The sequence below is a fragment of the Mauremys mutica genome, chromosome 20, assembly GCF_020497125.1.
Source record: "Mauremys mutica isolate MM-2020 ecotype Southern chromosome 20, ASM2049712v1, whole genome shotgun sequence".
Taxonomy (NCBI): Eukaryota; Metazoa; Chordata; order Testudines; family Geoemydidae; genus Mauremys; species Mauremys mutica.
This window is the reverse complement of record NC_059091.1, coordinates 16,400,560-16,421,359: the sequence shown is the minus strand read 5'-3', so window position 1 is coordinate 16,421,359 and position 20,800 is coordinate 16,400,560. Positions and strand designations below refer to the sequence as shown.

General features: G+C 47.2%; 1 protein-coding gene and 1 long non-coding RNA gene across 9 annotated transcripts in view; one reads left to right on the top strand and one right to left on the bottom strand.

The window, feature by feature from the left end:
* BRD4 (bromodomain containing 4) overlaps positions 1-11,150 on the bottom strand; it is a 207,028-nt gene extending 195,878 nt beyond the window's left edge. For 4 of the 7 annotated variants that reach the window (XM_044995162.1, XM_044995167.1, XM_044995168.1 and 1 more), the window contains exon 1: positions 11,019-11,150. The gene's annotated coding sequence lies outside the window, so the exon portion shown is untranslated. Of the gene's footprint in view, positions 1-10,030; positions 10,170-10,299; positions 10,319-10,673; positions 10,696-11,018 lie in introns of those variants that run through there. The other 3 variants (XM_044995164.1, XM_044995165.1, XM_044995163.1) reach the window with 3 other exon arrangements.
* Positions 11,151-11,174: 24 nt separating this feature from the next.
* Positions 11,175-20,800, top strand: part of LOC123353760 — a 29,454-nt gene continuing 19,828 nt past the window's right edge. The window contains exon 1 of one of the 2 annotated variants that reach the window (XR_006574571.1): positions 11,175-11,350. This is a non-coding gene — a long non-coding RNA (uncharacterized LOC123353760). Of the gene's footprint in view, positions 11,432-20,800 lie in introns of both variants that reach the window. The other variant, XR_006574570.1, reaches the window with a different exon arrangement.

Here is a 20,800-nt window from a genome sequence, read left to right as displayed (position 1 = left end):
GATCTGGACAAAATGGAGAAATGGTCTAAGTAAATAGGATGAAATTCAATAAGGACAAACGCAAAGTACTCTATTTAGGAAGGAACAATCAGTTGCACACATACAAAATAGGAAATGACTGCCTAAGAAGAAGTACTGCGAGGTGTCATAGTGGACCACAAGCTAAATATGAATCATAGAATAGATTATTAGGGTTGGAAGGGACCTCAGGAGATCATCTAGTCCAACCCCCTGCTCAAAGCAGGACCAATCCCCAAATCCCTAAATGGCCCCCTCAAGGATTGAACTCACAACCCTGGGTTTAGCAGGACAATGCTCAAACCACTGAGCTATCCCTGCCCCCCAAATCAACAGTGTAACACAGTTGCAAAAAAAAGCCAAATTCATTCTGGGATGTATTAGCAGGAGTGTTGTAAGCAAGACACGAAAAGTATTTCTTCCACTCTACTCTGCACTGCACTGATTAGGCCTCAACTGGAGTATTGTGTCCAGTTCTGGGTGCCACATTTCAGGAAGGATATGGACAAATTGGAGAGTTTCCAGAAAAGAGCAACAAAAATTATTAAAAGTACAGAAAACATGACTTATGAGGGAAGACTGAAAAAACTGGGTTTGTTTAGTCTGGAGAATAGACAGAGGGGGACATAACCGTTTTTAAGTACAGAAAAGGTTGTTAGGAGGAAGTGGGGGGGAAATTGTTTTCCTTAGCCTCTGAGAATAGGACAAGAAGCAATGGACTCAAATAGCAGCAAAAGCACCTTAGGTTGGACATTAGGAAAAACTTCCTATCTGGGTGGTTACGTAGGTAGGTTGTGTCAGGGATGGTCTAGATAATACTTAGACCCGCCATGAGTTCAGGGGACTGGACTAGAAGACCTCCCGAGGTCCCTTCCAGTTCTATGATTTTATAATAGTGGATGGTCAAAAGACACCTTCAAACTTTAGCGTATCCCATTCTTTTGTCGGAAAAAAAGGGCTATCCAAAGCAACAACAGCAGTATCTGTTTTTCTTGCTCTTGATTTTTTTCTTTTTTTGATCAGCATCAGCATGATCCTGTGAACAGGAGTGAGCTCAAGTGCAGAATTACTTTTTTTTTTTGGGGGGGGGGGGGGGAAGGGGGACTGAATAGGCTAGTCAATGAATTTTGACTGTGCAAAGCTTCCACATAAGTTATATGTGTAGATCATTCAAAACTGTAAAGGATTTTACTATAGAAGATAAGCATCTTGAGTGACTTTGAGCCCACTTGACGCTTTTTGCTTTGGCTAGATAGTATATTGAAATGTCAAGAAATCTTGTTGATTCCCTGCTAACACGCATTTTATGCACACATGCAGTGTTAACTCAAGCCCAGTTAAATGAGTTAAGGGATCACATACCACAGTAGTAATCAGTGAACAACAATCTAGACCAGGGATCGGCAACCTTTCAGAAGTGGTGTGCCGAGTCTTCATTTATTCACTCTAATTTAAGGTTTTGCATGCCAGCAATACATTTTAATGTTTTTAGAAGGTCTCTTTCTATAAATGTATAATATATAACTAAACTATTGTTGTATATAAGGTTTTTAAAATGTTTAAAAAGCTTAATTTAAAATTAAATTAAAATGCAGAGCCCCCCGGACTGGTGGCCAGGACCCGGGCAGTGTGCCATTGAAAATTAGCTTGCGTGCCACCTTTGGCACACGTGCCATAGGTTGCGTACCCCATCTAGACCACTGATACTCAGACTGTGGCTCTTGAGCTGCAAATGGCTCTTCAATGTGTCTCCTGCAGCTCTTCGCAGCACTTGGTATTAAAATATTTACTTATTAACCAAATCAGGGTGCTTTTACTATGTTATTAACCAATTGTATTTGATAAAATACTTGGTCTGTCATTTAATCTGAGAATAATATCTATATATAAACTAAGTATTTTCCTATCATATTGTTTAAATATGAATATATAGTTACTATAGTAAATGAAACAATGAATTCATACTACTGTGGCTCTTTTGAGTAATGTTAATAGCTCACTTGGCTCCTGAACCACTGAGGTCTGAGGCACTGCACCACGTAGTGTTTGGAAGGCCTTCATAGATTCCAAGGCCAGAAGGGATAGTTGCGATCATTGAGTCTGACTTCCTGTATAACATAGGCCATAGAATCAAAGGACTGGAAGGGACCTTGAGAAGTCATCTAGTCCAGTCCCCTGCACTCATGGCAGGACTAAGCATTATCTAGACCATTCCTGACAGGTGTTTGTCTAACCTGCTCTTAAAAATCCCCAATGATGGAGATTCCACAACCTCCCTAGGCAATTTATTCCAGTGCTTAACCACTCTGACAGCTAGGAAGTTTTTCCTAATGTCCAACCTAAACCGCCCTTGCTGCAATTTAAGCCCATTGCTTCTTGTCCTATCCTCAGAGGTTAAGAAAATCTATTTTTCTCCCTCCTTCTTGTAACAACCTTTTATGTATTTGAAAACTGGTATGTCCCTCCCTCAATCTTCTCTTTTCCAGAGTAAACAAACCCAGTTTTTTCAATCTTCCCTCAAAGGTCATCTTTTCTATTTACTTGAGACCATTTCTCCAGTTTGTCCAAATCATTTTGAATTTTAATTCTATCCTCCAAAGCACTTGCAACCCATACCAGCCTGGTATCATCCACAAACTTTATAAGTGTATTCTCTATGCCAATATCTAAATCATTGATGAAGATACTGAACGGTGGGATCCCACTTGATATACCCCTTCCAGCTTGATTGAACCACTGATAACCACTCACTGGGAATGGTTTTCCAACCAGTTATGCACCCACTTTATAGTAGCTCCATCTAGGTCAGGGGTCTCAAACTCAAATGACCACAAGGGCCACATGAGGACTAGTACATTGGCCCGAGGCCGCATTGCTGACACCTCCCCGCTGCTGCCCTCAGCCTCGCCCACACTCCACCCCTTCCATGAGGCCCCGGCTCTTCCCACCCCTTCCCTACCCCATTCCAACCCCTTCCCCGAAATCCCCACTCCAACTCCACCCCCTCCCTGCCCCCAGGGGGTACAGGAGGGGTGTGGCAGGGGCTCAGGGCAGGGAGTTGGGGTGTGGGATGCAGGAGGGATGAGGGGTGAGGCAGGGGGTCAGGGCAGGGGGTTGGAGTGCAGGAGCAGTGCGACAGGGGGCTCAGGGCAGTGGGTTGGGGTGCACCAGGGTGTTCAGGGCAGGGGGTCAGGTGCAGGGTGCGGCAGGCGGCTCAGGGAAGGGAGTTGGGGTGCGGCGGGGGTTCAGGTGCAGGGTGTGGCAGGCGGCTCAGGGAAGGAGGTCAGGGTGCAGGGTACGGCAGGGGGCTGGAGTGCAGAAGGGGTGTGGCAGGGGGTCGGAGTGCATCAAGGGGCTCAGGGCAGGGGGTTCGACTGCAGGAGGGGCTCGGTGGGCGGGATCTGGCCCGGCAGGCTCCCTGCCTGCCTGCCCTGGCCCCGCGCCGCTCCAAGAAGCGGCTGGAACATGGAGGAGCAAGGGCACAGGGGTGTGTGTTGCTGTTGCTTCAGGCACCGCCCCCAGCATCTCCCATTGGCCGGGAATGGGGAACCGCGGCCAATGGGAGCTGCTGGGGGTGGTGCTCAAAGCAACATCAACACACATCCCTGTGCCTCTCTTCCCCCACGTTCTTCCCGCTTCCCGGAACCGCGCGGGGGCAGAGCAGGAAGCCTCCCCTGCCCCTGGTGCACACCGGGCCAGAGCCGCTCTAGGTAAACGCTAGGGGAGGGCGGGGGGGGGCCGCGAGGACCACACATGCCGCAGAAAATAACCTTGCGGGCCACATGCGGCCCGTGTGTTTGAGACCCCTGATCTAGGTTGTATTTCCCAAGTTTGTTTATGAGAAGGTCATGCAAAAGAGAATCAAAAGACTTACTAAAGTCAAGGTATACCACATCCACTTCTCCACTACCCATAAGGCCCATTACCCTGTGAAAGAAAGCTATTAGGTTGATTTGACACGATTTGTTCTTGACAAATCCATGCTGACTGTTACTTATCTTCTAAGTGTTTGCAAATTGATTAATTATTTGCTCCATTACCTTTCTGGGAATTGAAGTTAAGCTGACTGGTCTGTGATTCCCTGGGTTGTCCTTATTTCCATTTTTATAGATTGGGATTATATTTACTAGGCTGTGGATTGCAATTAACACAAAAAAATTAACTGTGATTAAAAAAATCTCGATTAAGCGTTCTTTTAACAATAGAATACCAACTGAAATTTATTAAATATTTTGGATGGTTTTTTACATTTTCAAATATATTGAATTCAATTACAACGCAGAATACAAAGTGTACAGTTCCTTATATTATACTTTATATTATATATTTGCACTGTAAAAATGATAAATTGTATTTTTCAATTCACCTCATACAAGTACTGTAGCGCAATCTCTATTGTGAAAGTGTAACTTAAACATAGTTTTTTAGTTACATAACCACACACAAAAATAAAACAATGTAAAACTTTAGAGACTACAAGTCCACTCAGTCCTATTTCAGCCAATCGCTAAGACTAACAAGCATCAGAGGGGTAACCATGTTAGTCTGGATTGGTAAAAAACAACGAAGTCTTGTGGCACCTTATAGACTAACAGATGTATTGGAGCATAAGCTTTCGTGGGTCAATACCCACTTCATCAGATGCAAGTTTGTTTACATTTACAGGAGATACTGCTGCCTGCTTCTTATTTACAATGTCACCTGAAAGTCAAAACAGGCATTCACATGGCACATGTTGTTTGATCTATGAACACTGTCACTGCAGATTTAACAAAATGCAAAGAAGGATGATGGAGTGTATCTCCACACAAGATCAGATGGGAAACACTTCAACCTGTCCTGACATAAGTCAAAGACCAAAATCAAAAACGTGCTAATCAGGGACCTTCTATTCGCTGATGATGCTGTTCTCATAGCCCACAACGAAGGTCTAGTATAAGAACTCATGGACCACCTTTCAAGTACCCGTCAGGCATTTGCTCTCACAACCAGCATCCAAAAACTGTTCTATTAGGATAGAGGGTTCCACAAGATTATTCAATTACCTTAAATACAAACCAGCTAGAAGTGGTCCAAAAGTTCAGCTATTTAGATTTCTACAGTGACCACCAACCTCTCACTGGATGAAGAACTAAATGTTTGCACTGGAAAGGCTGCCATCACCTTCAGCAGACTAACAGAGCATGGAACAATTCAAAGCTTATCATCAAGACCAAAATGCTAGTGGTACCAAGCTTGTGACCTCAGCACTCATGTATGGTGGGAAAACATGGACAATTTATACTCATCAGGAGTTTCAATCTACGTTGTTTACGCTGCATACTCAAGACAAGCTGGGTGAGATAATATCTTTTACTGGACCAACTTCTGTTGGCGGGACAGAAGTTTCTGAGTTTACACAGAGCTCTTTCTGCACTGATACCTGTAATCATCCACATTCATCTGAACATTTGACTACAATCACTATAGACAAAAGACATAACCAGTTCGTGAAGAAAAACAAAGCCAATGAGGCTAAGATTAAGAAAGCTTTCAGGACAGAGTAAATGCCTATTCTGCACACATGCTAAATCTGCTGTCAAAAGATCTGAAAGGATAGGTGAGATACTATCTATGCTCCTGATTGCACACAATGGACTCCTGTAACCCCACAGACTTCAACATTTCTTTGCACAAGTACAGGGATCCACCCACACAGGACCTTGATCTTACAACTGGATTTGTGATTAAGTTACTTTTCAACAGCCACTTTACAGCTGCCAAATACAAACAGAAAGGTGGCAGCACATATTTGTCACATCTCAAGTAATAAGATGAAATACTTTTGCAGCTTGCCTACAAGTTTATGTTTCAGACTAATATAAGTGAATAAAGATCTGTGAAGAATGTAGACTGAGTGCTTCTCTATGCTTAAAAGGCTGCCACTGCAGCACTTCAGTGAAGTCATTACCAAAAACAATGGGAAGACTTCTACTGTCAGCATAGGTAATCCACCTCCCCAAGAAGCAGTAGTTATGTCAATGAAAGAAGTCCTCCCATCAATACAGTGCTGTCTACACCAGGAGTAAGGTCAGTATAACTGTGTCACTCGGGCGTGGATTTTACTGGCCAGAAAAAAATCACTAAGAAATTGTTCAAAATACTGAAACCAGTAGTAATAGCATATGAATTTGTATAGAGAAGTTCATGTTCCTTGGCTGAAGCTGTTGAAGTGTGGAGGAAGACAAACTATTTACTGAAATGCAATTGATGATAAAATGCATGTTCTGCAAGTATTATGTGGCAGTCCTAATTATTTTCTAAAATATATGACCAGTTTCTGCATGTGCTGGTTCCACCCACAGCAGCAGAACCAACACCTGCACTTGACTATTTAGATTAATATGTTTATGATGAAAGTAGGTTTTCTGCCAACAATAGTTGAACTGCAAGCCAGCTGCCTCAATTTAAAAAAAAAAAGTCATATTCACCAATTGAGTATTGTAACAGCAATTCAGTAGTGATAATCTCAAGTATATACTCAGAGAGAAAAAGATATGATCATGAAAGTAGTGTCAATTAACTGTTAAGGGTTCTGCTGGCTTTAAATTAGTATTTTCATCATTTCACCTGGTGTCCTAATGCAGACTAGAAACTGCATTAGGACAACTTAAAATGCTGAAAACAAAAATCAACTTTGATTTCTGAATGACTTCAAGACCCCGCTGTGAATTTCAATAACTGGATGCAATAGTAACAACTGTGACTTTTGCTCATGAACTGTAATTGTTTAAAATGTTACATTACTGAAGTTAACATATTTGTAAGATTGTACGTGTAAAAAAAATTACAATTTTGAACTTTAACATCTTGGAATACTAAGCTTTTCAATGTTAACAATGACGCAACTTTCATAGTGATGAAGATTTTATTCCACATTGTATGACTATAAATTCTGAATAAAAACAGTATTAAGGCTCCATTATGAAAGCACTTATGCTACTGAAATCAAACTAGCCAAGCAGTGAAGTGCTTAAGTGTTTTACAATGGAATTTTCATTTTTGTTGTTTTTATGAAACTGCTTCAGGCAATTCAAAGATATCCTACGGTAGTGACACTGAACAGTTTAAAACCAGAATTTATAAAACTTAATTCATAATCAAACAAACCTAAAATTGCAAGCCATACCATAAATTTTCAAATTAAGTTGGGGCTCTACAAATCTAGTGTAAATCGATGATTTTCAAAGTCCCTCCACCATTTCATTCTATTTTTATGAAAAATACAACAAAGAACCCAACATCCAAAGTAGCCTGCAGAATTAAGTTTACATGCATCTATCCATACTATAACAGTATCATACACAACCACTGGTCATCATTCATGATCTTGGCTGTCTGGTAAATATTTGCCAGTTTAATTCTTTCCATCCCAGTATAGTATGCATCTCAAACACAGATCTACAGCACATGCACTTCCTACATTTTCCAGCTATTTTCCCAGTCTGTTTTTATAAAACGTGCAATAAGTCTGAACACTAAAACTTTAGATTAAAAACAAGTCTTTCTACAAAAGCATTGGTAAACAAGAACTTCACAGAAACAGAGTCTCAAAAAAAATCTAACAAGGCTTATTGAGAGTTAATTGATGTTTATCATTTATAACTATTTGTTTAAGTGACACATAATTTTTGGCCTTTTTTAGTTTTTAACATCACCTACCTATAAGGCACTATTTAGGTAAAGAACACAGTGTGAACATCAGTAGTATTTAAAGGAAGATAAAGATGTGTCCTGACCCATTCCTGAAATCAATCCAGTTCCAGGACAGACCATAGTTTCACTTTACATGATTAACAAGCAGCAGGAAAAGAAAAAAAAAAAGTTATTAAAAATAAGCAAAATAGTCTTCACATTTTTATATAAACAGTTAATGGAACTATGAAAATATAAAAGTATTACTGAAATACTTTTGCTGTAGCTATGAGAGAGGAATTTTAGCCACATTACCAGCAGTGCAAGTAGATCTAACTTCTCTGGTTATATTTTAAGTAGAATTCACTAGTCAATCACAATGCAATGACAGCATATTATATAGGCAAATTCTGGTTCTCATGTCTAACTGAAGTTAGAACAGTTTTCCCTCTTCCACACAATACAGTCAGTAGGGACATGGTCAGCTTCCTTTTCCTCTCATACTACCAACTCTCCTTCCCAAAACATGGACCAGCCTTCTTAATAAGAAGTTCTGTTTCTGAACAGACTGTTTACACTCAAGGAACATTCTATAATCTAGGCAACAATTGGGGCGGGGGGGGGGGGGGAAATCAGTCAGAGTGGGAGAAGCACTGCAGGCAGGAAGAAAATATTAGCCCACATAATTTCATATTAGCAGAAATCATACTGTCAGGGATGGTCTAGAATGATAATACTTAGACCTGCCATGAGTGCAGGGGACTGGACAAGATGACCTCGAGGTCCCTTCCAGTCCTACAACTATGATTTATTTATTTATGGAATCAGGTGATTTAGATGCAATCAACTATATTTTTGAGGGGATGGGGAGTTGTAGAACAATTTTGCATTTAACTTTCTTTTAAGTGGCTACTTCAAATTATCTAGTTCACAATATATAAACAGCTGTGTCAACACATTTTTAGTCCATATCAAAATAAACCACAGTTCTGAATTTTTTTTTAAATTCACTAGTGTTACTTGTAACATTTAGGATTAAAACCAGTAGTTTGAGAAATTCTCTATACAGAATGTACCACCAAATACACAGTATAGTCAGTTCCACTGTTTCTATCACTGTATAAGCAGCAAAGAATCCTGTGGCACCTTATAGACTAACAGACGTTTTGCAGCATGAGCTTTCGTGGGTGAATACCCACTTCTTCAGATGCAAGTATTCACCCACGAAAGCTCATGCTGCAAAACGTCTGTTAGTCTATAAGGTGCCACAGGATTCTTTGCTGCTTCTACAGAACCAGACTAACACGGCTACCCCTCTGATACTTATCACTGTATACAGTTTTCAGAGTGGTAGCTGTGTTAGTCTGTATCAGCAAAAAGCATGAGGAATACTTGTGGCACCTTAGAGACTAACAAATGTATTTGGGCATAAGCTTTTGTGGGCTAAAACCCACTTCGTCAGATACATGCAGTGGAAAATACAGTAGGAACTGTATTTTCCACTGCATGTATCTGACGAAGTGGGTTTTAGCCCACAAAAGCTTATGCCCAAATACATTTGTTAGTCTCTAAGGTGCCACAAATATTCCTCGTTCTTATCACTGTATAGTTACTACAACTTATTTGAGTCTTTCACACCGTGAGAGAACATTTGTTTTTCTACACTGCAAAATGACAAAATCTGAAGAGCCAGTGTAGTAAGCGGCATCAGTTTATACTCTGAAGTGCACCAGAATTCCAAAAAAAAATGTCAAGGTTCATCAAAAGCACGCATTGTTCAAAGTCTTCCTTCCAATCAGGCACGTTTAAACCGGAATCAGCGCCTCAGTCCAGTTTACGGGACTCTGCTGGTACCGCATTTACTATGCAATCCCAAAGAGGACCTTCCGCCAGCGGCTGTTTGCCGGACATTAAAGTGCCAGCAGGCCGCTACAAGCTGTATCACTTGGTTACAGTGAACAGGGTTTAACGCCGAGCCGCCTCCTGCTGCTGCACCAGCGCCGCCGCTCCCTTCCCAATGACCTATCCCCGCCCGGCCCTCCGCAGAGACCGGACCGGCCGCCCAATCACCAGGACCCGCACGTGTCGGCGCTGGGCCCAGCCACCCTGGCAGTTCGGGGGCGGCTGGGCCTGAACGCCATGAGGAGCCGGGCTCGATCTATCCGCATCCACCCCGCGGGGGTGGCGGCCGCAGCCCGGCCTAACGGCGCGGAGAGACGCGGCTGTCCCACGCCCCGCCGGCGGTCTCGGGGGCCGCCTGGCCCGGGCTGGCGTGACCCACGAAGGAGCCGGGGCGTGTAGAGCCCGTGAGGGTGGGGTGCGTGACCGCCTCACTCACCGCAAGCCGCGGGGCCAGGCCGGGCCGCTGCCTCCACTCAAGAGCCACCGCTTCCTCCTCCGGCGAGATGACAAAATGGCGGCGGCAGGAAGTACCATCAGCTCCGCCGCCCCGCCCCAGGGCCCCTGCTCCCGTACGCTGCGCAATCCGCGTACTGAGCTACCCGTTCCCCACCGGGGCGCAACGGCCCCAGTGCAAGCAGCGCAACGGCCCCTCACACACAGGCACCCCTATGCAGACCGGGTACCAAAAAGCTTTTCCCCACTCACCAGAGGACAAACGCTCCTACGCAAACAGCGCGTCTGCTAAAAAAAATACATCAGGCTACTCAGGTTGCTACGCAAATAGCGCTAAAGCGCTATTCGTCTACTTCTCCAGGGAACAGCCATCCTCAGCGAAGAATCGCACCCAACGTACGTAAACCGCAGTCCGCGCGTGGGGAAAGCACTATCTACGCAAATCGCGTAGCCCACAGATGGGGCCAAATCTCTCTCCCACGCAAACTCGCACCCTATGCCCTGCGTTCGCTTTCCACCGCAATCGGCGCAACAGAGCCAGAGACGCCCCTACGTAAATCACGTAGCATGCTGCAGTTTAAAGAGCCGCCAAATGCGTAAACAGCAGAAAAAGCCAATCCCCTTACCCGTTCTCATACCCCACCTACGCAGACCGCTGGCTGCAGAACGCGGGCTACGTGAACGGCACAAAAGCGGCCTGGAGGGCCTCTCCTGCTACGCACACAACGTAGTACTCCCCTCAAGAGAAAAGCGGGTTGGAATACAACGTTTGAGCAGCAGGCCTCAGCCTGAGACAGACGTCCCAGCGAAGACTGCGTAGCCTCCCTGACGCAGCGGCCGCATTACGCAATGCGGGTTACGCTAGCAGGACAACGTAACCAAGGATGGTGAATACCGACACCCCCACCTCCGCTCGACCGCGCCCCCCAGTCAAGGGAGCCGCTTCCCTCGCGCGCGAACTTGGCTCTCACCTGAGGGACAGGCTGCGCGCTCTCCACCCTCCCGCCGGACCGGGTGCCGTGGGGCCCGGAGGGGGGGAGGTGTCTCTTCCGCGTCGCACCGGGGGCTGGGGCCGGGGCGTCCGCGGGGCAGATAAAGACTGAGGGGCAGCGAGAGGGACCGATAGCGGCTCCGCACTGACTTCACCGCGCAACGCTCTGCGTCGCGGCGCAACAGACCACGCAACCGACGCATCCCGCGCAGGCTACGTGCGTCCCCTCCGCTACCTAAGCCTCGCCCCCTCCATTTCCTAAGCCCCACCCCTCGAGCGCAAGCCCTAAGGCGGAGCCGGGAGTGAAGAGAGGTCAGGACGCTCTGCTGTCGGGCAGCCGCTACAAGGGGGGCGCTGCGCTAGGGAGGAAGAGGGAGCGCCGCGGCCGAGCGGGTATTGCGCGAGGGGAGACGGACGCTCTTGGGTCTGCAGCCAGTTGGGGACCGCACGGCAGCCACGTTGCGGGGGGTGGGGGAGAGAGCTCTGCAGTGGTGGGGGCGTGCATGGTGCGGGGGGGAGGGGCAGCTGTGCGGAGGAGGGGGCGTGCATGGTGCGGGGGGGAGGGGCAGCTGTGCGGAGGAGGGGGCGTGCAAGGTGCTGGGGGGAGGGGCAGCGGTGCGGAGGAGGGGGCGTGCATGGTGCGGGGGGGAGGGGCAGCTGTGCGGAGGAGGGGGCGTGCATGGTGCGGGGGGAGGGGCAGCTGTGCGGAGGAGGGGGCGTGCATGGTGCGGGGGGGGGGGCCGATGTGCTGCCGAGTGTGCGACAATCGAGCGGGGGGAGGGGGCGTGCATGGTGCGGGGGAGGGGGCGTGCATGGTGCGGGGGAGGGGGCGTGCATTGTGCGGGGGAGTGTGGGGCGTGCATGGTGCGGGGGGGAGGGGCAGCTGTGCGGAGGAGGGGGCGTGCATGGTGCGGGGGGGAGGGGCAGCTGTGCGGAGGAGGGGGCGTGCATGGTGCGGGGGGGAGGGGCAGCTGTGCGGAGGAGGGGGCGTGCATGGTGCGGGGGGGAGGGGCAGCTGTGCGGAGGAGGGGGCGTGCATGGTGCGGGGCAGCTCTGCAGCAGGCGGTGACTGCACGGAGAGAGGAGCCTCTATAGCCCGCTGATCACTACAAGGAGGGGAAAGGCGACTCTGTGCAGGTGGGTGGGCACTGCATGGGGAGGCAGTTTCTGCAAGTTGATGGGTATTGTACAGGTAGGGGGCATTCCCTGCAGCACAGTGTATGCTGCATGAAGAGATGAGGGGAGATCTGTCCTGTGAATAGCGCATCATCCACTGCATGGGGAGAAGAGCCTCTCCCGAAAACTGCTGGCTGAATCATTTGCTCTGGAGAATTGTTAGTCCTTCCACTTCCGGGTCTGCCCCAGTGTCTGTTGACTCTGAAGTCTGGTACACAAATGTCCATATTAACTGTTTTACTGCTGATCATTTTAGCAGAAATATCTGTCTCATCTGGCACTGGGTGTGACCACCTACAAGCATCATGTAATTCCCCTTCATTGATTTGGATGCAGCACTGCCCAGATTGCTGCAGCCCCTGGTAGCCAACGCTTACTCACACCTCTCAGTGTATGGAAAGTGTAATTTCTCAGAACTGGAAAGTGTAATTTCCAGCTCAAGGAGACATATTTGCACTAGCGCTGACTGAGCAGTGTAGCCCTGGTGGCAATAGGGGCTTGGTGTCCTGAGGATGTACCTACAATTTCAGACAGAATTGTACTTGAGGAAGCTAGCTTCTTGTGCTGCCAGGGCCGCGCTGCTATGTTTCCACCTTTCAGGTCTGGCGTAGGCATACTGTAGGCTGAGCATGGGGTGGCACCTCACTTCCCCATCAGGAGCCCCAGCAGTCACTGTGAGTCAGGCAGACCATGCTGTCCAGACGCAAAGAGGGAGAGCACCCACTCCTGGTGTTGCCAGTTTTGGTTGGATGTATTCCTGGAGGCTTCATCACATGACAAAATCTTAAATATTAATCTTTAATTCCTTGAGACTCCATGACAATCCTGGAGGGTTGGCAACCCTACCCACTCCTGTTTCTCATGCCCAGGCACAGTATGCCCTCTGCTGGCCAATGTGGAGATGGCCATTGCCCCATCTGCTGCCTAGAGCAGGCCTGTAGGTGTGGTTGAGATCTACATTGAGGGCACAATGTGAACTCCCTTTCCTCCTCCCCATTATACATCCACTCTCATGCTGGCTACAATCTGGTCCCTAACATCTTGGCTCCAATAACTGATTTGAAGGACTCCATCTGTTTGGTCTGTCTCCCTAAAACGATCCATGATCTTTCAGAGGATCAGCTGTGCCCCTGATCTTCAAGTGCAAATATAGTGATGCCACTGGGAAAGTCAGTCCTGCTTGGCTCAAGTTCTGTGCCTGTGGTCAGGAGGAAGAAATGGAGAGACTGATATGTGTTTGCCAATCTGAGCAGGAGACCTTTAATATGTGGCCTCTTATAGCTATCCAAAGCTATGGCGTTAGCTATTGGCTGTCTGTTGGCCACGTGTGGTGGGGGCAGGAAGAGAAGTGTGAAATCTCTACCATAGCATTAACTGTGGCTCACAGATCCCAAGCAGGAGGCAGAGGAAGGATTGAACTGCAAAAGGAGCTGCAGGCAATGGGGAAATTCACCCCTAGAGCTCCCTGGGTAACCTCAATTCTGGCATTTTCAAACCTCTGAATGGTTGACTTCCCTGCATTATTATTCTTATAAAGAAAATATAGTAATCAAAAGCCTATTACAACTATGGGACCCCAATCTTAAATTAAGGTTTCAGAGTAGCATCCGTGTTAGTCTGTATCCGCAAAAAAGAACAGGAGTACGTGTGGCACCTTAGAGACTAACAAATTTATTTGAGCATAAGCTTTTGTGGGTTACAGCCCACTTCTATGCATCCGATGAAGTGGGCTGCAGCCCACGAAAGCTTATGCTCAAATAAATTTGTTAGTCTCTAAAGTGCCATATGTACTCCCAATCTTAAATTAACACTCAGCAGAGGACTGGATGCCTAAAGGGAGAGACTTTCTCCAGAAGATCACCAGTCTGAGTCCTTCCTAGTTCGACAGGGCCTAAAAATGTTTTCCATTTGCACATGTCCAGAGAGCAGGCACCTCAGCTACATGGACCCAGAAATTCCCAGAACAAGGTTAGGTAATTATCTGACATGCTTAGTATCTGTTTCTGAGGCAGTGTAGGAAGTTTTCATTATTGGCAACCCACCTGGGAGGCGATACCCTACGCACCCTCTGAGAGCTGAGCCAACCAGAGATAGGATGGCCAAGATCCAGTTTTCAACCGGAATGCACGGTCAAAAAGGGACTCTGGCAGCTCTGGTCAGCACCGCTGGCCACAGCGGAGGGCTCCCAGAAGCACCTGGCATGTCCCTCTGGTTCATAGGTGTAGGGTGGCCAGGGGGTCTCCGCGTGCTGCCCCTGCCAGTGGTGCAGGTGCTACCCGAGAACCAGCTCTGCAGCTCCCATTGGCAGGTGGTGCCTGCGGAGCCCCCTGGCTGCCCCTGCACTTAGGAGCCAGAGAGACATGATGCCGCTTCCTGGGAACCACCTGAAGTCCACGCCGCCTAGGGTGACTAGACAGCAACTGTGAAAAATCTGGATGGGGGTGGGGGGGGTAATAGGATCCTATATAAGAAAAAGACCCAAAAATCGGGACCGTCCCTATAAATCAGGACATCTGGTCACCGTAGCGCAGCCCAGAGCCTGCACCCCATCTACTGGTACCTGAACTCCCTATTTACATAGAGAGAGAGAGTACTTTTGTAACAGGCAAGCTCTGGGGGGTGCAGGTCTCCCAAACCAAGAAGGAGAGGACAAGGGGCTTCCCCCTTACTTTAGGGCTCCATCTTGTTGACAAAGGAAGGGGTTCTGAAGATAAGGATGAAAATTGTGGAAACACTCCATGGGTCATGACTCACCAGTATCAAACTCAAGTCCATAGGTGCAGCCTGCTGACAATGGCTTACCTGGGACCCATGAAGCCCAGCCCGTGTGAGGCTCCATCTTTGAGGTCTAATTGGCGGAGTGTCAGAGTAGCTGAATGGCTGACTGGCCCTGCTTAAGCCAGCAGCAGGAACAGGAAGCTATCTGAACAACCGGGCTTCACCCTGCTCTGGACTGTGCACCTTGTGCTTCCCACCCATTCTGCTTGATATCCTGGCTTGACTCCTGGCATCTCACTTGAGGTTCTTGGCCTCCAGCTGGTTTCCTATCTCTGACCCTCTAATAGCTTGACCTGGCCTGACTCTAGTTCCCGACTTGTGGTTCTGATCTCCAGTTTGTCTCCTGCTACTGACCTCCCGAAATCCTGACCCAGTTGGCTCTTGACTCCCGTCTCCTGGCTGCAGACTTTGACTCTGACTACAAGGTCTGACTGCCCATGACCAAGCCATGACACCCTGACAGTGGGATTGGTAGTTGGCTCAAACCAGAGACAATTTTCAAAGGCAGGAATAATCCAGTGTCTCAGGAATTGCTGTTTGAAAACTAGGTGCAACAAAGCTGATGGAGAAGCACCCTTGGTGCTGGGGGTGTTTCTACCATTGGCCTGTGAACGACACAGGGTATATTTCAAAGTGAAAGGAGGGTCTAGGATCTGGCACTTCTCCTGCTGTGTTTGCCATCCAAACACCCTTTGGTTGAGGGGAATGTGTGTGGGCCTGCTTTCTGGGTGGGGGAACCAAAGGACAGGGGATGTAAGTGACTTGGAAAAGGTTATAGAGGAAATATGGGGCAGAAATGGGAGCAGAGATCTGCTCTCCATTCACTACCAAAAAACTTTAGCTAACAAGGAGTTATGGTTGGCTGGCAGTGCCTTGTACCCATCTAGAATGTTGAGTGCAACTAGATTGAAATCTCTGAAAACCAGAAAATAAAGAGGTAAGGTGCATAGCAGCCCTCACCCAACCTTAACTCTGCTCCTGGAGCTTGCAAAAGCCACTGAGGGTATACTGTAAGTATGGTTCAGCCAGGACTGCCCCGTAATGAGCAGACTTGAGGAATGTCTAAGGGTTCATCTTCACTGCAGAGTTAATTCAAGCTAAATTCAAGTGTTGCCTGTTGTGATTATTGGACCTACAAACTTACCATGAGCTCAACTGTAAAAAGTATGTGGAAGTTCATAAAAGTTGCAATACCCATGATCAATAGGTCAAGTTGTTTACAATGACTAATATTATAACAGGTGCAAAAAAACCCAACAGAGAAACTCTAGTAGTCCAAACAACCAGGGCTTACTGATATAATTCAAGGACTATGCCAGATTATACTTGGTAAACAAGAAAATACGGAAACAAAGGTACCTATGCCAAGTTTGGCCTTACAGAAATGCACTTAAATGATGGACACATTAATGAGCATAAACTATGCCACCTATTTTTACTCCTTTTCGGGGTTCCTAAAATGAGACTTTGGGGAAAAAATAGTTTTCTTCCCTCAGCTCATCCATCAATCTGCCAGCATTGAAACTCATCTTGACTCATCTCAGCTTCCTCAAGCTTAAGTCAGACAGAGCAGACCAGGCTAAGGACTTCCTGGGGGACAGAGGGAGGTGGCCAGCTGGCCTTGCTCTTGTTGAAGGAACTTTATTTTCACCTGTGAGCGCTGACAGTCACCACACAATCACAACAGCCCACCAGTGGGACTGTCTACCAGCCCTGCAAAGGCATGTAAGATCCTGTATTATTTTCCCTTCCCTTGTTGTGTTGCTTTCTTTCCTCCCTCTTTTGTCCTATCTCCTCTCTCATTCTCTCAGCTTTTTGTATTAATGTAGTAAGATGAGATGACCACAACTGTGCCTTGTCTAAGGAGCAAGAATCCAAATAGATGATGTCCCCAATCAGAGCATGAACAGGGATCAAGCAGAAAGTGCTAAGCTTGACCTGCCAGCCAAAGCATCCATTCATGATTGACCAATATTCTGAAGATATCTGTAAAATCTGTATTCCCCAACCTTTCTCCCTCTCTCTCCTCTACCCTGAGCCTGTCTGTCTGTCTTGGAAACAGGAGAAGTAAATACCCTTTACAAGGCAGGACTGGAAGTAAAATTAACTCTTTTAATCAATGAAAGGTTGTTCCGAAAATAAGTCTCTATTTTGTCTCCCAAATGAGAGAGACGTTAAAGGATTTGATTGTTTCAGTTTCAATATAAATGCTTGTTTTAATTTCTTGTTCTTTCTTGTGTTTGATCAATATGCTTTCAGTTTTAGAATGAATGAATGCTTTTGGGTGTTTGCTGAGTAAACTAAGGTCTTTGTAGAACTTCCCCACCCCCAAATCTATTTATTACCATGTGATATTGGACAGTAAAAGAGTTTATAGTCACCGTAACTCTTTAGACCTTCAAGACCTTTAGACCTTCTTCCTGTTTGTCATCATCATCTTCGTCTTCTGTAGACGATTTTATCAGTTCCTCTAATTCTTTGTTAGTCAGTGTTTCTCTTTGGCTCTCAATCAGTTCTTCAGTTTCTTCCTCAAGGATGTCAACAAAGCCATCACCACCCACTTGCCTGACCACCTGAACAATGTGTTTCACTTCTTTGTCAATAGTTGGGAAACCCTTAAAATCATTCACACATTCTATAGGTTTCACCAACATGCATTGACTGTTTCAGGCTTGATTGCATCTATTGCCTGTTTAATATAAGTGATGCAATCGGCAATGTTGAAGGACTTCCAACACTCCATCACATTAAGATTGGAATCAGCATCCATAGTGCTACATATCCATGAGAACGTAAGCCTCGTATATGTGGCCTTGAAACTCACGCCTTGGTCGAGGGGATGGAGGTGGTATTTGGGGGGAGAAAGACGACTTCAACATCGTTATGTGCAAACCAGAGTGCCGCAGGGTGGCCAAGAGCATTGTCTACAATCAGCAACACTTTGAAGTCAAGTCCTTTCTCTTCGAGGTACCGCTTGACCTCCGGAATGAAACACTTATGGAACCAATCCAGGAATATGCTGCCGTCACCCAAGCCTTTTTATTTGATTGCCAGAACACAGGCAGGAGATTTTTGTTCTTGCCTTTTAAGGCACAGGGATTTACAGCCCTGTAGAGCAAGCCCGGCTTTATTAAATGCCCAGCCATGTTGCCACAAAACAACACAGTCACACGGTCTTTAGCTGCTTTGAAGCCAGGGGTTTGTCTTTCTGATTTCAAAATGTAAGTACGGTTGGGCTTCCCCCCCCCCCCCAGAAGAGCCCAGTCTTGTCAGCATTAAAAACTTGTTCTGGAAGATAGTCCTTTTCTTCTATGATTTTCTTTAATTGTTCGGGGTAGGCTTTTGCTGCCTCTTCATTGGGAGATGCAGCTTCACCAGTAGTCTGCACATTTTTGAGGTTGAAGCAGTTCCTAAAACTGTTAAGCCAACCTTGGCTGGCTTTGAATTCCTTCTCATCAGAAGGCTGTCCCTCTTTGGCAGGAGGTTTGAACAGCACAAAGAGGGTAAGAGCCTTTTCTCGCAACGTGTTGCCATCGATAGGCACATGTTTACGATTCATGTCTTCCAGCCATAAGTTTAATGCCTTTTTAGTCTTCACTAAAGTCTTATCACGCACCTGGCTCGTCACCTTAGCAGTTATTGGAGCACTTGATGCCACAGCTTGACGAATTTCTCTGTCTCGAATCTTGATGGCACAGATGCTAGATTCGTTGCAGCCATATTTACGTGCCACGTTGGAGACCGACATACCGTCTCTCAATAAGTCCAACACAGCCAGTTTTTCCTCCAGTGTTGGAACAGATCACTGTTTCTTCGGTTGAGCACCAGATGAAGTAGTTGGCTTGCGTTTAGGGACCATGTTGTATGAAAAATACGTATCCTTTAAACACTAGAATCACACTCAACCCAGCGAGATGCTCACACTATGAGAGTCATGTGGGAACTGAGACCGACTGAGCGAACAGCAGATTCACGTCTCCCGTCTCACACTCACTCCGGGGCATACGCTCCTTGGGTGGAATCACCTGTACTATTTACAGGTATCTTGTGGTTTTTCTTTTTTTTCCAAGCGTGTATTTAGTGTAAGTTAAATGCGCGTATGATGCGACTTGCCTGTATAGGCACTTGGGCTAGAAAAGCTGCCAAAGTTGTTTGAGATCTTGTTGAGTGTGCTATCACGCTTCCTGGCAGGGTAACGTTGGTAATGTCATAGCACATATGTATACAGAAGGAAATCCATGAACGGACCTTCTCAGTAGAAAAAGACGGTTGCTCACCTTTGTAACTGTTGTTCTTCAAGATGTGTTGCTCATATCCATTCCAGTTAGGTGTGCGCATGCCGCGTGCACGTTTGTCGGAAGATTTTTACCCTAGCAACACCTGGTGGGTCGGCTGGGTCACCCCCTGGAGTGGCGCCGCTATAGCGCCGAATATATAGCCCTGCCCACCCAACGGCCCTTCAGTTCCTTCTTGCCAGCTACTCCGACAGAGGGGAAGGAGGGCGGGTTTGTAATGGATATGAGCAACACATCTCGAAGAACAACAGTTACAAAGATGAGTAACCGTCTTTTCTTCTTCGAGTGCTTGCTCATATCTATTCCAATTAGGTGATTCCCAAGCCTTACCTAGGCGGTGGGGTCGGAGTGAGATGTTGCAGAATGCAAAACTGCTGAGCCAAAGGCTGCATCATCTCTGGACTGTTGGACCAGTGCATAATGTGAGGCGCAAAGGTGTGGACCGAGGACCAGGTAGCTGCGCGACATATCTCCTGGATGGGTACGTGAGCCAGGAAGGCAGCAGAAGAAGCCTGAGCCCTGGTGGAATGTGCAGTGAGGTGGCTCGATGGAACATGGGCCAAGTCATAGCAGGTGCGGATGCACGACGTCACCCAAGAAGAAATCCTCTGGGAGGAGACAGGTAGGCCCTTCATTCGGTCTGCCACTGCAACAAAGAGTTGGGGCGTTTTACGAAAGGGCTTTGTCCGCTCGATATAAAATGCGAGCGCCCTACGGACGTCTAGGGAGTGCAATTGTTGCTCCCTTTGCGATGAGTGTGGCTTCGGAAAGAAGACTGGAAAGAAGATATCCTGATTGATATGAAAGGCCGACACCACCTTAGGGAGGAAGGCCGGATGTGGTCGCAACTGCACCTTGTCCTTGTGAAACACAGTTTACGGTGGGTCCACCGTGAGAGCCCGAAGCTCAGAGACTCGTCTGGCCGATGTAATGGCTACGAGGAAAGCTGTCTTCCAGGACAGGTATAGCAGCGAGCAGGTTGCCAGCGGCTCAAATGGGGCAGTCATAAGTCTGGTTAGAACCAGGTTGAGGTCCCAGGTTTGGGCGGGGCGGCGAACTTGGGGGTTATAAGTGCTCCAAGCCCTTGAGGAACCTAGAAACCATAGGGTGCGATAAAACGGAGCGGCCGCTCTCCCCTGGGTGGAAGGTAGAGATGGCGGCCAAGTGCACCCTCAATGATGACACCGCCAGGCCCTGCTGTTTTGAGAGACCAGAGGTAGTCCAAGATGGAATGGATCGGGACCTTGGTGGGAGTAACATTGTGCATTTTGCACCAGCAGGAGAAACGCTTCCACTTGGCCAGATATGTTAACCTAGTGGAAGGTTTCCTACTACCCAGGAGTACCTGTTGTACCGAGGCAGAGCAACGTAACTTGGATCGGTTTAGCCACGCAGCAACCATGCTGTGAGGTGCAGGGATTGCAGGTCTGGGTGGTGAAGTCTGCCGTGATCCTGCGTTATGAGGTCTGGGCGAAGAGGCAGGGGTATCGGGTTGGCTATCGACAGGTCTAGC